This window comes from Grammomys surdaster, unplaced genomic scaffold (genome assembly GCF_004785775.1).
Source record: "Grammomys surdaster isolate TR1022 unplaced genomic scaffold, NIH_TR_1.0 357, whole genome shotgun sequence".
Taxonomy (NCBI): Eukaryota; Metazoa; Chordata; class Mammalia; order Rodentia; family Muridae; genus Grammomys; species Grammomys surdaster.
Genome location: NW_021604776.1, coordinates 553,105 through 569,494, shown reverse-complemented (window position 1 = coordinate 569,494; position 16,390 = coordinate 553,105). Strand labels below are relative to the sequence as shown.

General features: G+C 40.6%; 1 protein-coding gene across 4 annotated transcripts in view; it reads right to left on the bottom strand.

The window, feature by feature from the left end:
• The window catches only part of Zfx (zinc finger protein X-linked), a 47,368-nt gene extending 35,136 nt beyond the window's left edge, over nt 1-12,232 (bottom strand). For 2 of the 4 annotated variants that reach the window (XM_028779595.1, XM_028779598.1), the window contains exons 1-2: nt 12,055-12,232; nt 2,947-3,014 (exon numbers count right to left, since the gene is read on the bottom strand). The gene's annotated coding sequence lies outside the window, so the exon portion shown is untranslated. Of the gene's footprint in view, nt 1-2,946; nt 3,015-11,510; nt 11,851-12,054 lie in introns of those variants that run through there. The other 2 variants (XM_028779597.1, XM_028779596.1) reach the window with 2 other exon arrangements.
• Nucleotides 12,233-16,390: the final 4,158 nt, after the last annotated feature.

Genomic DNA, 16,390 nt, shown 5'->3' with positions numbered 1-16,390 from the left:
AAAAACTAAATAAAACCCCTTCTAATACATTAGAACTTAAAAGGACTTTGAATTGTTGGTTGGTTTTAAATTTTCATTTCAATTATTTATTTAGTGTTTATGAGTACATGCAAGTGACTGCACATTCAAGACTCACATTCTTGTGAAAGTCAAGAGTACAGCCAGGAGTTAGCCCTCTATTTATACCATGTGGTCTCTAGGACTGAACCCAGTAGTTTGCCTTAGGAGCAGCCACCCTCAACAGGTAAGTCATTTACCACTGCTGGGTTTTGATTTTTTGAAAAAGGGTCTCATAATCCAATAGCCCAGGCTGCCCTTGAAATAACAGCAATCCTCTTGCCTCAGCTTCCTGAGTACTGAAATTACACATGCTATTATATCTGCCTTACATTTTTAGTTTAATGTAGTCAAACTTTCAATTACTTTACTCTAATTCATATCTTAATTGTCTGGTAACTAGTTTTTAAAATCACATATTATCACTTTGTACTTATTAAAACATTCAATATTTATAAACTATGAAGAGTTGGGGGTATGGTTCAGTGGTAGAGTGATTGCCTGGCATGTCTGAAACTGGGTTCTACACTCAATACAACAAATATAAACTATGAACATTTATTTATGTTTTCATTTATTATTTTTAATTGAATTTCTGAAAAACAGTATCTCTATATGGTCCTAACTTTCCTGGAACTCCTATATAGACCAAGTTGGCCTTGAACTACCTGCCTCTGCCTCCCCAGTGCTAGGGTTAAAGTCATGTGCCATCATGTCAAACTAACTATAAACACTGTTAATATCACTTTAACACTAAAAGTAACTAATAGTGATTCCACGATATACCTTACCAACATAAACATATGGTTTCTATTACTGCTATTCCTAAATACATTATACTAATACCAGTAATGGTCTCCACACATCATAAACACTGGCAAGAATATAATAGTCGGCCTTTCTATAACTAGAACAGTGTTTTCTAACTGGCAGTTGCAGAACTGTAGAGTGTGTTTCTATACTGATGTTTTATTAATACAATTAGCAATAGGCTTTGTATATATAATTTAATAAGTCTTTGAGTCATTAAACAAAAAAAAAAAGCTGAATTTGCTATACAAGATGCAGCAATAAACATATTCCAAGCTGACTATCAACAAGTGTTTTTAAACTATACAATCTTTCCCTGGAACTAAACTAAAGAAATCAACTATTTTAAGGAAGGAATAATCTAAGGGTTTTTTTTCCCCCGAAAAGTACAAAGACAATAAAACACTATTAAACTAAAAACATAATGATTAAAGTATGGGGAGCTGATACAAAAAAAATGGAAAAACTTTTAAGAAAACTGTAAACCAATGGGTAAAGTAGTAAAAGGAAAAATGAATTTAATTACTACAATTTTTTTTAAAAAATAAGTGTTAGATATAACCCTTTCAAAAAAAAATCACATTTTCCCCAAACTGTATGAACTATGCCAGAACATAAAGCTTTACCAATTATTTTTATAAAATTTCCCATTTAAAACAAAACCATGAAGCAATTTAACCAAACTAGAAACTTAGCTATGTTGAACTTCAAGTCAAATATTTGTAAATAAGTCCTATCATATGAAAAATAACAATAGAGTCCTGTGTTTGATGGTGCATGCCTTTAAACATAATGATTAAAGTATGGGGAGCTGATAAAAAAAAATGGAAAAACAAAATTTTAAGAAACTGGATAGGAAGAAGCAGGTGGTTTCTGAGTTCAAGGCCGTCCTGGTCTGCATAGTGAGTTGAAGGACAGTCTGAGCTACCTAGTGAGATTCCATCTCAAAAAAAAAAAAAGTAACAATATATATCCACTACACATACAGAGAGACATTAACACAATATAATCATTACAGTGTTAAAAGAAGGAGCCAAATAATGGTCAAAATTGAATCATTCAAAAAGAAAAAAGGCCCAGTGTGGTGGTGCTCGCCTTTTATCCCAGCACTTGGGAGGCAGGGTAAATGTTCAAGGTCAGTCTGTCCTACAAAGCAAGTTCCAAGACAGCCAAGGCTACACAGAAAAACCCTGTCTTGGAAAAAAAAACAACAAAAAAACAAAAGTTGCAGTATGTTTTGGATTTACTAAAATGTATTATATGCTATTTGATCTTATTATAAATTATCCTAAATTTGACATCAAATTGCTTGCTGTTGGTATAACTACAACTGAGTTTTGTTATTAGTCAATGTTCCCCAACCATGATATAATAAAGTTAGAAAAGAAAAGCCAGAACATAGGCACAGTGTACATGTCTGTAAACCCAGCACTTGGGGGAGACAGAGGGAAAAGGATCAAGAGTTATGGCTAGCAGCAAGTTTGAGGCCAGCTAGTGCTACATGAGACCTTGTCTTTAGTAGAAAAATCATGAAAAGGACAATGTATTTAGAACCACTTAATAACAAAAAATAAAGTATCAAAATCATAAGATCCAGTAATCAGAGAAAAAATTCAAATTTCAATCCATGTAGTTCAAAAATCGGTTAAGTACTAGTGAGCAAACCTCCAGCTTAATTCTTTTTAAATGTCAGATCACACAGGAACAAAGTAAAACGAAAGGCATACTAGTGGCAAGAATAGAAACACAAAACATCCATAAAATAAACAGTTTGAAAAATCTGATTAGCACAGGCTAGTTACTGACACGCATAAGAAAAATGGAAGTTAAACTCAATTTTCTAATCATCAAAGAAACCTGTATTTTATGTCAGAATATTTGAGAATTTGTATTTTTCTAGAAAACTTTACTTTGTATAAATTACCCCCAAAACGAAACTCAAAAGCAAAACTGATATACCACAGGAGAAAGGGGGCTATTAATAATTCAAATCCACAATCTATAAAAAAGAAGAAACCAAGTACAGTTTTACAAATGGAGTCTGTCTACCTTTCAGTGATCAGACTCTATGCAACAGACCTGTTTCAAAAAAGAGGGAATGCTCCCCAATTCATCTTACAAGGTTAGCTGGACACAGTTATACGCACCTGCAGAGAGAGAAAGAAAAAATCCCAATTAATAGGAAATTCTATGTCATCATCTTGAACTTTCATTTAGACTTACCAAAATAACTCTTGGAATTATTTGGGTAGGATTTTTATAGTTCTATACACATATGCATGCACACACACACACATGCACACACCTATGTGTAAAAGAATTAGTAGGGTATTCCCAATTTACATTCAAGGTTCTACTGTAAGTTGCTCTTCTAACTCAAATCTGTTCAATTGTTTCTAACAAAACTATTCTGTCAGCAAGTGCTCATAGTGTAGCATTTCCTAATATGCTATACTATTATCCATAGGATTTTCTTTCAAGGCAGACCATTTAGCAATTCTGTGTTCTGTCACACTGTTTGGCAAGAAATAATATACAACAGTGCACATATTCTTTAAAGTGATGGCAAAATATAATTATGTACCAGGCAGTGGTGGTACACAATCTTAATCCCAGCAGTTAGGAGACAGAGGCAGGCAAATCTCTCTGAATTCTAGGCCAGCCTGGTCTACAGAATGAATTTCATGACAGACAACACAGAGAACCTCTGCCTAAAACAAACAAATTATAACTATATAGTGGCACCTGCCTGGAAAAGTAATTATATGATACTATCAATTGGGGCTCTGTTTTTAAGATGTTAAAATGTAGGAAGGAAAAGTATATCTCAGGATCTATAACATATGGTCACGAGAGCTCAGCAATGTAAAAAAATCAATGCTCTGTGTTGCTTATAGAAAACAAAATAGAAAGTAAAAGACTTGTATAGGTCTTTTATACAGCTACAGTGAGCTTGTCTAGCTAGCATGCACAAGGTTATGGAGTCAATCCTCAGCACTATTTGGGGAAGAGGTGGCTGGTAGCACACAACTGGCTTACAATTCCAGAGGCTGAGGGAAGAAAAATCTCAAAATCTAGTACAGCCTAGACTAAAGAGTGAATCCAAGGCCAACATGGGCAACTATTCAGAAAAACATTAACAATTAAAAAACCCAGGACTGAAGAAGTTGAGGACAGATGTAGCCAGTCTGCTGGCCTAGCATAAAGTCCTAGGTTCAATCCCAAGCATGGCATACATAGTGCTAGCTAAAAAGACTATCAAAGAACTTGGCATAATGGTACATGTCTATAATCTTAGCATTCTGGATACAGAGGCTGGAGGATCACAAGGTCAAGAATTATTCTTGGCTATATATGACTAGTTTAGGAACAGCCTAGGACACATGAAGGGGGAAAATGGTGGGGGGGGGGGTAGGGAGAGAGACAGCTAGCTTGGCAGAATAATACTGGTCTAGCATATATTAATCACCGAGTTTAATCCCTGGCAGCAACAAAGGGGGGGTTCTAGGTGGAGGGACAGAGAACAAACAAAAAGAAAACTTGGTTTACAATGGCAACAAAACCATTACAAACTGAGATTAGTGTATCCAACACAGGTAAAGGCAAATACAATAAAAATCCAATCATTTTTTCTCAGAAATTGAAAACCTAACCCTAAAATAAGTAGAGACAAAATCAGCTAAAATAATCCTTTAAAATTGAGCAAGTTAAGATTTAATTATAAAGCTGTCATCAGGAAACCAAGGCGGCAGTGATAGAACTAGCCCAACAGGTCAATAAAAACAGAAAGAGAAACTAAAAGCAGATGTGGAGCCAATGAGGTGGCTCAGTGGGTAGAAGGCACTTGCCATCAAGCCTGACAACCTGAATTCAATCCCTGGGACCCACATGACGCAGAGAACTGACTCTTGCAGGTCGTTATCTGACCTCCACATACACACAGAAATAAGTAATGTAATTCAAGTTTAAACAAATAAAATGAAAACATGTGTAGATGTATGTAATACCTCAGGGGAAACAGATTGAAACTATCTGAGAAATACAAAGATAAATGAGATCCCCACATCACCCACTAGAGAAAAATTCCAGATAAATTGTATATGAAAAAGCACAAAGCCAGGTAGTGGTGGCACACGTATTAATCCAAGCACTTGGGAGGCAGAGGCAAGCAGATCTCTGAGTTTGAGGCCAGCCTGGTCTACAGAGTGAGTTCCAGGACAGCCAGGGCTATACAGAGAAACACTGTAAAAAAGAAAAGAAAAAAAAAAAGAGAGCACAGTACCATGATTACCTTGAAGTAAAGAATTTCTAGAGAACAACACACACACACACACACACACACACACACACACACACAGAGGGTCGGGGGAGGGATGGAGAGAGAAGAGCACAAGCACAAAAACTGGCTACCTTCACATTAAGACCTCCAACACAAAAAGTAAACAAAGCTACAAGAAAAGCCACAGAGTAGGAAGATACTTTCAGCGTATATAATCAGAAATCTTTAAGATCTACAATATAAAAATATCCACAAACCATAAGAAAAAGGCAAGAGTCCAACACAAAAATGGATCAAGGACTTATACACAAACAATTCCCAGAGAAGTCAAATGGCCAGTAAATTTGGAGGGAAGTGATTTAGCCAACTCCAATAGTAACCAAAGAAATGGAAAATAAACACAGCAAGGAGACTGCATTTATACCCAACAGATCGGGAAAACAGCAAAATCTAATCTTTTGGCAATGATCTGGAGAACTAAGCTCAGAAACAGGTGGTGAGAGTGTCAAATGAAATGCAATTTGGAATTTTGGCAATCCAAGAAAAACTGACAATGCACAGACTTCCTCAATACAGCACTGCACTTCGACTACAATCTCAAGAGGGAGAACTGTTTGAGGATGCTCATGGCAGCACTGCTGGAAATTACTGAAAACTGCAAACAGCCTAATGTGTCCCCCATAAAATGAAATAAATCAGTGTTTTTATATATTAAAATATAGTATTAGTGAGAGCTCGCTTAGCACCCGAAAGGACCTTGCTCTGATACCCAGTACTGCTTGCCCCTTGAATAGTATGAATGAACTACAACAGTAGTTTTCAAACTTTTTGGTTTCAGGACTCTAAAGCTTTCAAAAATATAGGCCCTAAGGAAGTTTTTTTATGTCACTCATACTTAGAGAAATTTAAATTAAGAGTCCAGTATAAAATATTAATTCATTAAAAATCTTATATAACCATGAACAACATTTTAGAATGCTGTTTTTTAAAATTGAAACTATTTTATATTTCTGCAAATCTAAAGACTTACTTCATAGAGGAAAGTTAGATTCCAACTGTTTCTGCACTTAATTATGGTATCATGAATCATGTTTTCTCTAATGCCTGAATAATATTTAGGTGAATGTGGATGAAAAGAGCAAATAACAACACTATGAAGATAATTCTGACCTCTGGGACCCAGAAGAATCCCTGAAGCACATTGGAAAGCCAATAAATTGGACGTTTAAAACTATGTTTGGTAGCTGGGCAGTGGTGGCACATGCCTTTAATCCTAGCACTTGGGAGGCAGAGGCAGGTGGATTTCTGAGTTCGAGGCCAGCCTGGTCTACAGAGTGCGTTCCAGGACAGCCAGGGCTACACAGAGAAACCCTGTCTCGAAAAACCAAAAAAAAAAAAAAAAATCTATGTTTGGTAGTTGGGAGATGATGGCTCACCTCTTTTAATCCCAACAGTCAGGAGGCAGAGGCAGATAGATCCCTGAGTTTGAGGCCAGCCTAGTCTACAGAGCAAGTTCCAGGACAACCAGGGCTACACACACAGAGAAACCCTCTCAAAAAACATATATACATACACAAGCAAACAAAACATGTACAATATATAAAACAATGCACAACAGATACAGTTAAGACATATAAGGCCTAATATTACTAACATTACACACATACCTAATAATACATACCTAATATTACTTTAGTTATATACATATTAGAACAATGACTGCATGGAGAAAAGAGGAACGGGCTGAAGCCAGAAGCTGTGAGACTAGTTCATTAAAACATCACAACAAATTAAAATTTGTCAACTCATTAATACTTACTTTTTAACAATTTTGAAATACTTCATAATTTAAAACTTTATACAAATGGCTATATACATTAAGGCGGTTTAGTTTCTTTAAAGTGTACTTCCTGCTGAGCAAAAAAAAAATGGTTTGAAGATTACACGGATATTTAAAAATGCTGTCTGGATAAACAATTTGGCAGGAGTAAGAGCAGGTTGGCCATATTCCAATCAGATATGAGACAAGGAGAGAGGTTACTCAGCACCTGGGTTTGACCTGCTGTCCTAACAAGGTAGGTGTGCCTTAAAATGAATATTCCTTGGTCAAAGAACATACAGGATAGATAACTGATTTTCAATAGCTGGAAACTATTCAACTAAATCAAATTTACTGAGGCCAATAATCTAGATAATTGTTTGGGAAGATGATGTTCATATGCCCTGTACTGCTTGGGGACAGAAACAGATAAGAACCTGTGTCTACATTCTACTTAGAAGACAAAAATACAAACATACATTAAAACATGAACGATTAAATTCCCACATTGTCCCATGGAACAAAAAAATAACAACTCAGTAACACTGATGGTGTTAACAACAGAAAGAGTAAGAAATGCGAGTTGTTTGGAGACCTTGAACTTTAAAAATAATCCTATAATAGTACTGGTCATCTATGTGCTAGATAGTTTGTTTTCAGCTATGCTAAGACACGTTAGACACTTCAAATGCTAGATTAGACACTAGATAAGTGGGTATGGTAAGAGAGACAGAACTAACAGAAAAGATTCCAGAGAGAGAAGCTCAAAGATAAACCTTGAGGGAAATCCCACCATAGGAGACAGAAAAAGCAGAGTGTGTGAAACAGAACACTTACTTGACAATATTAGCATACAGGAGAAATTCCCTGACTTGGGAATTATTTAATTTAGTAAAAGGTGAAGTGGAAAGTTAAAGCAAAGAGAAGACAGGCGAGGTTTCTGTACAATAAGCAAACCAAAGACGACTTGTAAGGACAGGAAAAGGAACCAGCAAAGTTGCAGGAGATCAAATTAGGCAAGGCTAACCCCTGCACTCAGAGGTGAGGCCAGCCTGGTCTACCATATGAGTGCCAGGACTACATACAGAGAGAACTCTGTCTCAAACCAACCAAAAAGAATCGACAGTGCTCCATCCCAAAGGAGACAGGCCAACGTGTGTGCAAACAGCAATGCTAGATAGAGGTAGGGCAAAACTTACATAGAAGGCAAAGTGAAAAGCCTACACGGGAAACAAAATCAATTATAGGAATAGACACTGACAACCAGATAACTGGTTAAACTTTGTTAGGTTTGAAAAAAAAAAAAGAGGAAGAAGGAATCCAAGCCAGTTGTGGTGATACACATGCCTTAGGAGGCTGAGGCCAGAGAATTAGGAGACTGAGGTTAGCCAGGCTACTTAACGAGATTGGGTCTCAAAACAAGCAAAATGGTATCTTTGATGAGGGTGAAGGATTTCAGGGGCCTGTTAACCGTTTTTTCTAAAGCTTAAAACTGAGCTGCCGCTGTGCACAAGAATCATTAACACATTGTCAGTAACAATGTCGGGAGACTAAGGATCGAGCAATGGAAGGGGAAATGGCTTTCAAACAATCTATGAGCATTTTTTTTTGAAAAAAAGTAAATTGCAAAAAAAGAGAAAGAAATCCCCATCTACCTAGAAAGTGGACATAAATCAAAAACTAGTATCTTGTCTACCCAAGACTGACACTAGTGTTCCACCAGTCAGTTCTCCAGACTACTGGGGGTCTGTGACCTTTAAGGTAAAAAGAATTTTGTATATAACCATTCCGGGTGGAAAGTATACACTTACCAATCTTCCTAATTATACAATTCGACTCTTATTTCATCTCAATCTTGAACATACACTATCTAGCTTTTTACAAAGAACAACTTAACTGTACTAAGAAACTTAATCTGACACTGTGTATCATGCACTGACTGCTCTCGGCACCCCACTGACAGACACCCAAGAACTGCAGCTTAAAGACAATTTGTAAATGTGATTTTCTTTTCGAGACTTGGTCTCAGTATGTAGGATGGCCTCAAACTCACAAAAATCCCCTTCTCTGCCTCTGAATGCTGGGGTGAAAGGCATGTGCCACCACCGCCCAGCTTAAGAGAACTTCTTTAATTAAAGTTTGCCATGGCCTCTAGGAAAACCACTCTCCAGGAGCAGTATTTCCAACCTGTTGCTGTCTACAAAAGTGAAGACACTGAGAGTGAATAACTATAACTGTGAAACACGTCTCACATAAACATCTAGATAAGTCAAATATTAATCAAAACATGCAGGAAGGCTTGCTTAGCAAATAACCTTAGTTAGCCTCTCAAACAAAACTCTCAGCAGGGAGCAAAACAGATTGCGAAGGGCAGCTGAAGGCCACTGCTTTTTAATAACCATCCCTCCAAACTACTTTTCAAAACTGACTCCCTAAAAACCATCATGAGGACACTTGTAGGTTTATTCCTTATCTTCAAGGAGCAGAAGTCTTAATTCTCAACAATGGTAAATGAAATCATAGGAAACTCTACTGTTTACTACAGAAATATCAACAATCCTTAGCAAAACGTTATGTATAGGGAGTATAGAAAAAGGATCAGCTGTCTAACGAAAATGGATCATTCAAAAATGTAATAAAACATTTTAAGGGGGTAATAAAATCTGGCTTCTGAACACTCTTTGTAATTATCATCAGTACGAAAACACTGGTCAGCCTACCATACAACCTACTTCTCTCAAACTTATCCTAGCCCAACAGAGCTGATAGCTATCAAGCAAAGATCCGGGTGTCATCATTCTTCGGATCTGAGGGCTCCCAGACTGCTTCCCCACAGAGCAGAAGCCGTCACCGTTCACACTGCAACCCACCTTTCCAAGCCTCCTCCCTATACTATCCATTTCAGTCAAACAGTGAATACTTGCCGTTCTCCAAAGAAACTTCACCCTTGAAACGCCCTCTGCCTGTCTGGACCACCACCTAAAAACATCAGGCTTGTAACCTCAAAAACGCCCCTTCAGGAACTCATTCCTGATGCTTCAAACGGAAACCCTACCTCCTCTGAAACCCCACAGTGACTCGGATGTAGCTTTCGCGCTGCACTTCTTACATTTCAACATTTGCTCTTCTACCTTTAAACAAACCTCCCACAGCCACCACCTACCAGAACCTCCTTACTCTTTCTTAGCACCTAGCACAGCTCGCACGGGACGCCGAGGTTACCAGAAAAGTTGTGCGCGGTGAGGTCGAAAGAACTTTCACGGGGTGGAATTCCACTCTAAAAACCTCACACACGATCTACCACAGTGAATAAACGAACGCTAGATAATACGTCACGCTACAATGTTCGATAAGAAAATAAGTTCCTGCCCCTTAATTTTCCTCAATTTAAAAAAAAAAAGTATGTACCAAATTTAAACGCAGCCTCCCAAGAACTTGTTTCAACAAAAAAGGATCACAAAAACTTCCCTCCGATAGTTAGTCTTCCGCTTTCGTAGGATGCCTTTTCCCCCCTATTGGTCAAAAGAGTGGTGAGAACTTTCCCATCAGTTTTCTTTCTTTATTCACAGACTCGTGAAAGCAACGATTGGCGGAGAACAACCGCACCAGGGTCACCCTAACGGCCATGTCTACCTCTGAGAAAATAAAGTAATAATAAAATGTCGCCGGCTCCACTACTGCCACCGCTGCAGATCACCCCGAAGCGGTAGCAAGCGCCAGGGAAAGGCTCGAAGCCCCGGGGCAATACAGATGAGGTGGCTCTGGCGCCAAGACGGCCGCGATGGCCGCCTGCGGCAGCTGAGCTAAAATACAGCGGAAACAGCAGCCAGTCACGGGGCTGTGGGAGGCTGGGCAGGAAGGTGGCGCTGCCGCCAAGCGCCTGGAATCCAAGTGCTCATCATGGCGACGAGGGCAATGGCCGCCATGGGGAGCGAACACGCCCCTGCGCGCACACTCGACGCCGCGCCGGGGCTCCGGTACCCGTAGCCAGCGCCGCCACTGCCCGCTCTCACACCCCCCCTCACGGGCTGTAGCGGAATTTTCTCCTCAGACGCCGCCTTCAAGATGGCGGCTCCCCCTCCCAGCAACCCCCTCAGTCGTACCCTGCAGCAGGCGCCGATCGTCCGCCATCTTGTCCCCCGTCCCTCTTCCCCCCCCTCGCCGATATTTACATAGCGAAAATCGGCCGGGCCGGCCTGCGGCCTTCACCTCATGCCTGCAGCCTTAGCCTCCTCGCCAGGCCTCGCCCCCGCACGGTGCCCCGGGTTGGCCCCGTCGCCCACCCAGGACCCCTCAACCGCCTCCCCAACCGCCGGGCAACACTGCCCCGGCCCCCGCCCGTTTACAGAGCGCGCCTCAACCGCCGTTCTGAACACCCGGGCGCCACCCCGGGCCTAACTGCGGCCTCCTCGGGGCCTGCTCGGCGTCGCGCGCCACGCCGCCTGGCCTAGCGCGGGAGGGCGCCTTGCGGGCCGCCGACCAGGCCGAGACCAGGCCGCCGCACGCGCCCTAGGCCCTACGGCCGCAGTGGCACCCTGGACTCACCGGACAGTCGTGAGGCGGTCGGCGACGGTGGCGGGTGCTGCAGGCCGGCCTTTCTCTGGAGCACTGGGCCGGGCTCCGGCTGGTGGGGCGGGCGGAGGGAGGGAGGAGGGGCCGAGCTCGGAGCTGACAAAAAGCGGCCCAGCTCCCCGGCACGGGCCCGCCGTCAGCACGTCACGTCACCGCCGGGGAGAGAGACCCAGGAAAATGCGGAAGGATAGATGGGCCCCCTCCTCCGCCCGGTGGGTCCCTCTGACGCCCCGGGTTGGCGCCGTTCACACCCCGCAACCGGGGAGCCCAGTGGCCTCGCTGCGGCGGGGTCTCCGGCGGCCTGAGTTTCCGTGACAGAGCGCCCCCCTTCTTTCCACCTCCGCGCTCCCGCCCGCCACCGCCGCCACACACACGCCGCTGCCACCGCCGCCTCGGCTGTAAAGTCCGCACGAGGCCGTGGTCCGCCGACCCCGTCGAGAGGCGGGAGGCCCTGGCCACCCCCCACCATGTTTGTGGGCCGCAACCCCCAACCCCGGGAGCCTCCGGGGAGACCTACCGCCTCTCCACGAGGGTCCTGGCCTGAGGCGGTGGCTCGAGTTGTTGCAGGCCCTCAGACCCCCCTCCCGCCGTAAATGTGTGTGTGTGTGTGGTGTGTGTGTGTATGTGTGTGTGTGTTTTCATCCCGGGTGCCTGGGGATGAAGATAAATTTAGCAACCCTCGCCGTCCCCTGCCTTCCCTTAAAAAAAAAAAAAAAAAAAAACTTTGAAACAAAATGAAAATGGGCTTGCCAATTTGAATGATGCAGGCAAAGTATGGGGGGGGGTGTACCTAGAACAACTACTAAACCTCGTAATTTTTTTTAATAAATAAGCTTTCTGTCAGGATGCCAAATTGGTCTCTTTTTTTGGAGGGGGGGTTACAGTTTGAAGACTTTAACACATTGCAGAGAACAGAAATTTTTAGTGGTATAGAAACTACATATGTGTTACACTGGAAATGTATGAATCATAACTTACGTATGTTTCAGTAATGCTATACATTCTACAACTGTCTAGAAGTTTTTTTAAATAAAATTCTTAAGTCTCTTAAACTTTAAGAAGATAGAGAAGGGAAAATATCCGATTCAACAAAATATTTATAAACTTAAAAAATATGAATTTTGTGGTTTCCTCAGTCCAGATTACAATGTTACATTTTTTTTTCCGGAAACAGGATTTCTCTGTGTAGCCCTAGCTGTCCTGAAATTTGCTTTGTAGACAAGGCTGAACTCAAGAGATCGACCTGCCTCTGCCTCCCAAGCGCTAAGATTAAAGACATATGCCACTACCACCCAAGTATGTTACATTTCTATACTGAATTGGGGGCTAAAACAATATTGAAAGTTACTAGGAAAACGTTAAATCATGTAGTTTGTACATTAATGTAGACTCTAGCATGCTGTAACTTTCTGTGATGTACTGGTGTACTTGGGGATATAGTCCAGGCTGACAATGAATTTCTTGCCTCAGCCTCTCAAGTGCTGAGATCACAAACATGTGCTAGGACACCCAACTTGACATATTGTCAGAGACAATGTTGATAGCTGTTTTCCCATAGTTAAGACATTTTTAAATAACAAAGAACAAAAATGATAAAGCAAATAGCAAAATAGCTGGTGTGAAATGTCTTTAAACATGGACGTTATGTATTTTAATTCCAAGAATGTAAAGTGTTGTGTCAGACATCTTACAATCATAAAATTGTTTTTAAAAGGGAGACAGGCATAATAACTCAAACCTGTAATCTCCATAATCCAAAAGGGATTTTGGCAAGTTTCAGGCCAGATTGTGCTATTGAGTGAGATTCTATCACACACAAAGAAGGTGTGTGTGTGGGGGGGGGGGTCTCTTAGGTAGAACCGATACTAAAATTGGAACAGAAATTACCATGGACCCTGGGAGAGGATGGCATAAATCTGTAAAGTGTTCCATCATTTCCCCCCTGAGGATCTACAAGAAATCTAGTAGATCTATTTAGTAATCAGATAGTCATTTTCTTGTTGGAGTTTTAGTTTCCTGCCATCAAAAAAAAATGCCTTTCAAATATAGATGACAACATCATCATCTATAGGAAATTCAGGCGATGATACAGGCTGTATCTACATAAAAATAAAACTAAGCAAGATTACTTCAAGTCAGGAAAATGAGAAAAGATCAGGGGTGGCATATGCTTTTAATCTCAGCACTCAGGAGTCTGAAGCAAGAAAATCAAGAACTCAGGCCAGCCTGGACTGCACAGGAAGGCCATCTCAAAAAACTTGAAAAAAAAAAAGTTGGCAGGCAGGCTCTGCATTTTTAGATGTTCTGGAAACTGAGAAGGAAGGATTCTTTTCAGTCTAAGTCTTGGAAGACCAGCCTCACCTCAAAACAGTATGGGGGGGTAGGTTATAGAGTCATATTAATACAGTTTTTTTTAATGATAACCTGTGTTTAAAGTACTTTCTTAAGGGCCTCTACTTAATACTAGGTTTGCCCAGAAGGGAATTCTACATCAGCCACACAACCATAAACAGCAGGTTCAAAACAGAAAGACCAAATGTCAGCATTCTTGCCAGGTTTTCCCTTGTTAACCACCAACTACTCTAGCAGTTGCTAAGCACTTAAGAACAGAGTGTTCAAGGAGAATAAAGAAAAAGAGATGCTGCCTCAATTTACAATATCACACATGTTATTTGGTATTGACAGGGTCAAAGAGCCCTTTGTGATTACTTGGCATATATAAAGAAACTGACAGGAAAAGGGAAAGGACGGCCTATTTCTGATGCTTAAATTAGATACATTTCTTTTAAAGTGCAATGAGAATCCTATGATGATTGCACAAGTAAAGTCAACTGTATTTTTATTTTAAATTTTCAAAACAGGAAAGGTAGCAGGGGTATAGCTCAATGTGCCTGCCATGTACAAGATCCAGCACTGCACCCAAAAAAGGAGGAGGATGAGAATGTGAACTATCATCTTAAAACTACATCATTTATGAAAGTGTACTGAAACTTTTAGTGTGCCTAAGCTTACTGAAAAGCATTTCTTAGTCAAGCCTTGGGTAATTAAGCATTAGACACCTTGTACTTAATTTCTAATAGTGTTAGTGACTACAGAACCTTGGGCATCACTTCTCTGCGTTCTGGCTAAGATGAGTGTAGAATCTTGGTGAAAGGAAACAACAAGGATGCAAAGATTACCCTTGCAAAACATCTTTGTTGTTGTGTTTGTTTGTTTGTTTGTTTGTTTGAGACAGGGTTTCTCTGTGTTGCCCTGGCTGTCCTGGAACTCACTCTATAGACCAGGCTGGCTCCAAAATCACAGAAATCCACCTGCTTCTGCCTCCTGAGCGCTAGGATTAAAGGCATGCACCACCACTGCCTGGCTGGCAGAACTTGTAAAAAGGAGGAAGCTTTTTATCGTGTAGAACGATAAAAACATTTCTGAAAACTCAACCGTGATGTTACAGAATTATAATCTCAAGCACTTCGGATGCTGCGTCAGGAAGGTGCTGCTGATACATTGGCCCAGGATACATTGGTAGACTCTGTCTCTAACAACTAACAAAAATACAGCCTAAAACTGCTTTCATTTTTCTCAGCTAAGTAAACATAAAATAAGAGGAAATTTTATCTGGAGAAACTGAGAGCAGAATATTTCAAAAGCCTATATTAGAAATATAAAATGACTGATTTCAAAGCAGTTAACAGAATTTTGATGGTATGCTGATATGTATTTGTTCCTTCAGAGCTGTTCATGCATGTTAAAAAAAATATCCAGTCATATTTCTGGATGTTCTAATAGCAGAATTTCTGACATATTTATAGGTGCTTGAACCAGAAGCCACACGAGGCCTTTTGATCATTTCCCCAGAGAAAGATTAGTACAAAATGATTTGCACTCCACAACTGTCACTAGTAGGAATCCAAACAAGATGATCTATTTCTGCCTTATGAATAAATACAGACTTTCTTGAATAAAGTTGTGATGATACATTTATTTTGTATCCCAACATTTAATTTTTTAAAAATTTCCCCTTAGGGAAGCTATGTCTTTATCTGAGCATGCCCTATAAAAATTAACCACTTGTCTGATGCTTGATACTTAAAGTATACTTAGTATGAGCAAGTTCCATCTTCAGAAGAGTTCAGTTGGCTATAATTAGTACTAAATAAGAATTTTTAAGTCTCCAAGTTGTGTGCCTTCCCCTAGGAAAATAATTGTAAAATAGTGATTGAGAAGTAGGTGATGTTTCAAACAATGTTTTTCATATGAATCATTAGTTGACTAAGATATCCTATAATTCCCCAAACTCACCAATGACCAAATTCTGCCTCAGGGATTATAAAAAACAGGACACAGCAGACCAAGTAGTTCCACTGAAGAGGGAAAAATCAATACAGTGGCCTAGAAACAAGCAGCAGTAATCAGGAACATCCCTGGTGCCCAGCCTTCAACTTCCACTGTTTTTCACTGAAGAACTCAGGGCTCCTCAGAGAAATGACTGAAGACCAGAAAAGCACACGATGAGCCAGAACACCTTCTACAGGAAAGCAAGAAAAGAAAATGGCCAAGTATAATGATGGTCTGTAGAAAAGGTCCCGGGGACCAGTTCAAAGATTCCAGCTGACTAAAGTTCAGAAAACGTGAACATCTAAAGGATACTACCTTCTATGGATCAAAATGTACTGGATATGTTCATGAATTCATGAGGCCTTACAGAAGATCAGCAAATGGTGATGCTGTCACAACTTGTATAAGTGTAAAGAACTAGTAAATTCTACAATTGAGCTACATCCCCAGCCCCTGGTTTGGTTTGGTTTGGTTTGGTTTGGTTTGGTTTGGTTTGGTTTGGTTTGGTTTGGTTTGGTTTG